An 8,105-nucleotide genomic window follows, 5' to 3' on the forward strand; every position below is an offset into this window, starting at 1 on the left:
TGGAATAGTGACTGCCCTTATTCGTACAAATGACATAAACATACTAAAAAATGATGCATAAGTTATGAAAAATGAAGGATTGAGCAAGGGTAGTTAGGCCAAATGAGCCCAAAATGTTACCAAATTTGGGGCTCATCACCATGCAATCACTAGTGTTTGATTTTCATGTGGAGAAGTTGGTTACAAGTTCAAACTTTCATTTGCTTAGTTGCATGAGTTAAAATACATGGTTTCATTACAGGTCACACTTCTGTTCATTCTCTTTACTAGCAGCTAGCAGATTAGGTCATCATAATTAGGTTTTTGAATTTACAAGTCTTCGTTGGATCAGTTGGAAAAACGCCTTGCAGAGCACCTGTACCACTCCTTCATCTGTTTATTCTCCATCAACACCATCCACTCCACCCTCTACTTAGCATCCTTGCCTCCCGTTTGCCATTTTCTCCCATAACCCTAGTTTTGTGTGTAACATTGCTCTAGTCTTATTTGAACCAAATCCAGCCATCTACACCTTCCCACAACTCCATCCACTGATTCCTAGACCATCTCCAGGCCTCACCCTACCTCCACACCCACTCCTTCACCTTTCCCTCTCCATTCATCCACCAAAAACCTCACTTCTGAACATCCTGTAGAAAGTTACAGACATCGTGTAGAAAATCGCAGATATCCTGTAGAACCCCTGTAGACTTCATGTAGAGGCTCACGAATGAGGTTTCTTGATAGCCAAACTCAGTGAAACTCTATGGAAGGGTGTTAGGGACCCCTTAGGCCCTCTATGAACCTTCTTGACCTGCTCCAAGCATTTCCTCTTGCCCATCCACCTCTGCACAGCCCAAAAATAGTCAAATCATATGCATAATAACTCTGGCAACTTATTCAAAAATATAGAAAGATGTTTTTTTCAGATGTTATTATAGAAGTAGCTTAGATACATGTATTTACCTTCCTAGAAGTCAATAGAATTTCTTTTAGTAGCTTGCATCCTCTTTCTTGCATCAGTAGGGTGAGCTGGTAGAATTAGGGTTTGCTAGGGTTCGCGTTTTCCTTTAGCTTTTCAATGTCTTTCTGCAAGTAGATCAACCTTTTTTAAATTAGCTTTCGTCCATCGGTTAAAAATCTTCTTCTCAGAGCTCATAGAAGTTGGCTTGAGCCCCTAGCGGACTTGTGCCAGCTGACCAAGTGACAGCTGCAGCAAGAGCTAGTACTTGTGCATACAGCACCGTTGCTTCCAAGTTTGTTATGAACTATCGAGTTGATAAAAGTAAAGAAGGGAGTCCCAGGAGTTGTAGCATTATTGCTACAATACTGGAGCTCACCACCTCTTTTTGGCACCGTTGCTGAGGAAGCGTCAGAGTATTTGTGATTGCTACTTTTCTTCTATTTTCCTACTCTCACCTTCTGCTAAATAGTTTATTTCATTTCCATTCTGCAATTTCATTTCTGCAAAAGTAATTTAGACATTTCCTGCTTTCATAGATTAACCTTTCAATTCTCCAAGCATAAGATAGAATTTCAATTCTGCAAGCGTAAAATAGAATTTCAATTTTGCAAGTGTAGTCTAGTATTTCCTTCTCGCAATTTGATTTCAGCAAAATAGATTAGTCTTTTCCTGCTTTCATTTCAATTTCGCATTTTCATTTATGCAAGATAGATTTTAGTTAGTTGCAATTCCACCTGTTTAGGTTTTGCAGGTACAAGCAGAAAAAAAGAAAAAAAACAACCAAAAGTCCTTTCATACCTCGTAGGAATAGAGATAATACCGAAAAATTCCTACCCAAGACCCCCACCACTTCACTGAGTGACCCTTCTCTCTTCTTTGGTGGCAGTGATCCAGAAGAACCTATAGGTGAACCTCCTAAGATATACGAGGATCCTATAACATAAGAAGAGAAAGAAAACATTCCTTTTGAGACTATGGCTAACAACAGAAATGGTAGAGACAATGATGAGAGAATAGAGGGTACCTTCCCCATCCGAGAGACTAAAAGGGACATGAAAATGAAGAACATAAGTCCCTCAGCCTTACCTCATTTCCATGGATTGACCACTGAAGACCCTGATACCTTCCTGTTTGAGTTTGTTGTCCTTTGTTGAACTTATGACCATACAGAAGACGAGAAAAAGTTGAAACTCTTTCCCTCTACCCTCAAGGATGCAGCATTACGCTGGTTCATGGGGTTACCTGGAAACAATATCACTACTTGGGCTCAGATGCAGCAAGCCTTTAATAACAAATACCAGGATTACTGTAGGTCAAAGGAAACCAAGGGAGAAATCTTTCGGATGACCATGGGAAATGATGAGTCTTTAGAGGACTATGAGGAAAGGTTCCAACTTAGCTATAAATGGGCTAGGTGCACACTTGACCCTGAATCTATAAAGTTGGTTCTACTCCGAGGAGTCCCGGAAGACCTTTTAAATACCCTTCACATGCTAGCTGGAGGAGATATTTACCAACTACCTTATGAGGACATAAAGACTGTGTTTAGAAACGACTCTAGGGCAGCCCGGAAAAGAGGTAGGGGGAATCCACATTCAGCTAGTACTACCTTCTCCAAGCATGAGTTTGCTAATCAGATGGAAGAACTCAAAAGTGAGATGAGACAGACCATTTCCATGCAACTTGATACTTTCCGAATCCAGCAAAATAAAGAGGAAGCTGAGAGGGCTTTGGCCATCTTCTGTCCCAGATGTACGAGGAAGCACCCTAAGAATGAGTGTCCATTACACTCAGTAGAGGTATGTTTCATTTTTGAGGAGGACCACCCCACAAACCAATGCCCAACATTTCCCAGATTCAAAGCCATGTACCAAGGGACTAAGGCACCCATTGAACCTCTCTACTTCCTCAACCAAAGGAGGCCGCATGGACCCAGACCTTACCAGCAGGGGATGCAAGGGACATCCCAAGCTTATTATATCCCCAACCAATCTACTCACATTCCTTCTTGGGGTCCCCCTACTCATCCTTCCTGGTCTGCACCTCCTCCGTGGTCTTATCCACCTCAATACCATACTCAACCCACTGCTCATTCGTTTCACTCACATGTCCAGCCACATCCTCAGTGGAATGCACCTCAACCGGGGTGGAGGCCCCAATACAACTCTCCTCCTGCCATTCTGCCTCCACCACCGGCTCAACCACAACCATTACCTCCTGATCCTCCAAGACAACCCCAAATTCCTGCTCAACCGAACTCGAACCCCAACATCCGACAGGCCCAGAAGGTATACACTGGGGAGACAACATGTCCTACCTATGTTGTGGAGATCCAGGAGATCAACTTGCGATCCGGGAAGACCCTTCTAGATCGCCAACCTCCTCCCCTACAGGACGACGAAGAGATACAGGAAAGTGAATCCAAAGCCATTCCACCCTTTCCTGGGTGACTAATAGTAACCACACAACCAAACCCAGAGGAGACTGAACTTCTGGGGGAACTAAAATAGTTGTGTTTGAAAATGCCCCTTCTCCAGGCCATCAAAGATGTATCGATATACAACAAATTAATTAAGGAGAAGTGTTTCAGGCACCCAGGCAGGAGAAAGAGAGATGCCTCGACTATCAATGTCATAGGACAACTGTCTGATCTAATGTTGGGGCAAATAATCTGTCCAAAGTATTTGGATCCTAGGAGCCCTGTAGTTGATGTCCACATCAATGGCACCATTATCCCCCATACCTTGATTGATCTAGGGGCTGCCATTAATGTGATGACCAGGGACACCATGCTTAAACTCAACCTTCAGAGTTCCTTAAGGAAGACCTTGATAGTCCTGCAGTTGGCAGATCACTCCACCATGAATCCCGAAGGGATTGTGGAGGATGTCTTGGTCTCTATTGACTCTTGGGAGTATCCTACGGACTTCTTGGTCCTTCAACCAAAGGCAAAGATTACTGAATACCCCCTCATTTTTGGAAGGCCTTGGTTAGCCACTGCGGATGCTTACATCAGTTGCTGAGCTGGAAACATGACCATAAAAAATGGTCCTATGTCCAAGCAGCTAGTCCTATACCCTCCTGCCCAGCCTCTACTAGAACATGACTTACCGCTCTGGTTGGAAGAAGGAGATGAGGATGAGGTCTACTCTACACCCTTGTGCATAATAGAAACCACTAGGGGAGGTCCTCAAACCGAGGATGATTTGATTGAGACCTTGATTCAAAATCCACCTCCCAGTGCATTGTCCTTAGAGGAATTGGTGGAGGATACCCAAGCCAGCACCTCAGTGGACCTCTGTGTGGCTGATCCAACCTCTCCCAGAGTTAAGAATGTGGAGTTTGGTCCCGAGAGAACTTTAAAGATCAGCTCCTCCCTATCTCCTTCCTAGGAGAAGGAGATGTGTAGCTTACTGAACAATCATTTAGATGCTTTCGCTTGGAACTATAAGGAGATGAAAGGAGTCCATCCTTTGGTATGTACCCATCACATCTACATTAAAGAAGATTGTAAACCAGTTAGGCAGCCTCATAGGAGAATGAATCCAGCCCTTAAGGACATTGTCAAAGAAGAATTGCAAAAATTGTTGGATGCAGGATTCATCTATCCTATCTCTGATAGTGAGTGGGTTTCGCCTCTAGTGCTTGTGCCCAAGAAGAATGAGAAGTGGGGAATCTGTGTAGATTACTGAGAACTTAACAAAGCCACTAAGAAGTACCATTTCCCTTTGCCTTTCATAGATTAAGTGTTGGATGGACTGGCAGGGAAGAAGTTCTTCTCTTTCCTAGATGGGTTCAGCGGGTATAACCAGAGCCAAATCAGCCCGGAAGACCAAGATAAAACCACCTTCACCTGTCCTTGGGGTACCTTTGCCTATCGAGTCCTTCCCTTTAGGCTATGCAATGATCCTGCCACTTTCCAGAGAGCAGTATTGAGCATATTTTTTGAGTTGGTCCATGATTCGGTAAAAATCTATATGGATGACTTCACTACTTATGGGTCCAACTTCCAAGAAGCATTGACCAATCTAGGAAAAGTTCTGACCAAGTGCATTGAGATGAACCTATCCCTCAGTCCTGAAAAATGTGAATTCCTGATGACTGAAGGGACCATGCTAGGACATACCATTTCTCGCCAAGGATTACAGGTGGATCCTAATAAAATTGCTATCATCCAAAAGGTCCCACCTCCTCAAAAGGTAAGAGATGTTCAGTGTTTCCTAGGCCTAGCAGGATATTATCGAAGATTCATTAAAGACTTTAGCAAGCTATCCTCACCTTTGTTTGGACTCTTAGGGAAAGATGTTGAGTTTAAATGGACTGACAACTGTCAAGGGGCACTAAACGAATTGAAAGATAAGCTGGTGTCCGCCCCAATCTTGAGAGGTCCGAATTGGGCCCTACCTTTCCACATCCACACTGATGCCTCAAACAAATCCATAGGGACAGACTTAGGACAAGTTGAGGAGAAACTTCCATATGCCATATACTTCGTTAGCAAAAACTTGTCCAAGGCAGAAATGAACTATACTATAACCGAGAAAGAGTTCCTCGCCGTAGTCCATTCCCTAAACAAGTTCAGACACTACATCACCGGTTATCAAACATTTGTGCACATTGATCATGCAACGATTAAATATTTAATGAATAAGTCTGATGTCAATGCTCGTATTATTAGATGGTTACTTTTGTTACAGCAATTTGATTTGATGATTGTCGACAAGCCGGGTAAGGAAAATGTTGTTGTTGACCTCTTGTCTAGATTGAACTTTCCTACAGATGAAGAAGGAATAGTGGATGACCAGATGCCAGATGAACATCTATTTGCTATCTCAGTACTCTCTCCATGGTTTGATGATATAGCAAATTACTTGGTCTCAACATAGTTCTCTCCGCATCTGTCCTCAAAAGAAAAGAGCAGAATCGTAAGGAAGAGTGCCCCGTTCACTTGGATTGGGGGCAACTTGTTTAAGCTTGGCCCAGATCAGATCTTGAGACATTGTGTTAGGGAGGAGGAAGTCTTTGACATCCTCCTAACCTGTCATGATGGACCTTGTGGAGGTCACTTTGCAGCAAAAAGGAATGCCTTCAAAATTCTGCAGGCAGGCTACTATTGGACTACTCTTCATCAAGATGTCAGAAGATACATCAGCCAATGTGACCGATGTCAGAGGATGGGGAAACCGACTCCAAGAGATGAAATGCCTCTCCAACCTCAAGTGACCTTCGAGCCATTTGAGAAGTGGGCATGGATTTTGTGGGTCCTATCAACCCTCCTTCAAAGCAACGGTCTTACATCATTGTGTGCACCGACTATCAGACCAAGTGGGGAGAAACGAAGGCAATCAAAGCAGCAACATAAGAAAAGGTGGCTGAGTTTCTGAGGGAAAATATCTTCTACAAGTTTGGCTACCCAAGAGAGTTAGTCATAGATCAAGGAACCCAGTCACCTCCAACCTGATTGAAGACTTTCTCGTGCATCACAAGATCAAGCACAAGACTTCCACCCCCTATCATCCTCAAGCAAATGGGCAAGTGGAAGTCACTAATCGAGCATTGGAAGGGATTTTGACCAAGGTTGTGAGCAGCAGCAGAAAGGATTGGGCAGATCGCTTAGTTGAGGCCACCTAGGCCTACAACACCACTTGGAAGACCACAACTGGTTTCACACCTTATGATCTGGTCTACGGGAAGAAAGCTTTGTTGTCCATAGAGTTCGAGTACAATACATTGAGGTTTCTTGATAGCTCAACTGGACCTAGATCTCAGCCATGGTCAACGTGAAATATTATTGTAGCTGAATGGATTAGATGAACAAAGGATGTAGGCCCTTCTCCACTCAGAGGTAGTTCAACTCCAGAGGAAGATATGGCATGACCGACACCTTAATGAGAAGCAATTCCAGCCGGGAGATTGGGCGCTGCTGTATGACTCAAGATACAAGGATTTCAAAGGAAAGCTGAGGACAAGGTGGTTAGGACCATATACAGTGGAGAAATGTAACAATAATGGTTCAGTGCTTATGAGGACCATTGATGAACAGGCCATCCCCATGCTCGTCAATGGGTATCGACTGAAAATCTACAAGAAACCCCTCTCGAGGTAGGAATTCATTGAAACTGTTGAAAAATCAGTGCTAGTAATAGAGCAGGGTTCTGCCTCTGTTCTGGCCACACCTTGATCATCAAAAAAAAAAAAAATAGGAATAAAAATATCCCTGGATGAAAACCTCTCTGAGGTAGCCAGGGCAGGCAGTGAGGTAAAAACCTCATGGAGGCACCCCCGCTGTCTCTCAGAAAATAAAGAAATGGAATAAAAAAAGATCCTTGGGTGAAAACCTCTTTGAGGCACCCAGGGAAGATAGTGGGGGTGAAAACCTCATAGAGGTGCCCCTGCTGTCTCTCAAAAAAGAAAAAATATAAAAAGAAGAAAAAAAAGAAGAAGAAAAAACAGGTTTGATCTTTGAAATTATTGCAGGTTGCAGGGATATAATGCAGATAAAGAGGGTGTGCAAATCAAGGACAGGGGTCCATCCCAAGCTACCAGGAATCCTCACTGACACTCCCTCCATGGCCACACACTTTTTCTAGGATTTGGACACATTCAGGTCAAGATTCAACCTCCTACAGGAATTTTCAGGGCTTTCTACAGGAAGTTCTGCATTTCTATAGGAAACATCCTGTAGAACCTTTGGACAAGCCAAAATCGAGTCTGGCGGAGGATTTAAAAATTGAAGTTTGTTGGTGAGGCCTACAGCCACCCCTTTGTCCCATCCATCACCTGTTGTTATAGACATTTTTGTGCCTGGCATCACTGAGCATGAAATGTCAATAATCAAGGGATCCAAAGTCCCTAAACATGTTGTTCCTACCCCTAGAGGAACAAGGCCAAGTAACCACAGCAATTCACAAAAGTTCTCCACCTGAAAACACTCAAAAACAAGGCAATTCTGGATCATGTCAACTGCTCCACTGAGCATCTGCGCTGAATGTCAACTACTCCACTGTCTACCTGCGTTGAATGTCAACTGCAAAGAAGGCTACCTGCGCTGAGCGAGTTTGGACAAGTGGCAGAGTCATTCCTCAAGGTGTTAATGCCCAGGAAGCTTCCAAAATGACACTTGGATCAAGGAATTCGACTGGTGATGAGTAAGAGGTTCCAA

This window comes from Pinus tabuliformis, chromosome 9 (genome assembly GCF_031772625.1).
Source record: "Pinus tabuliformis cultivar Carrire ecotype Pingquan chromosome 9, CPIR1, whole genome shotgun sequence".
Taxonomy (NCBI): Eukaryota; Viridiplantae; Streptophyta; class Pinopsida; order Pinales; family Pinaceae; genus Pinus; species Pinus tabuliformis.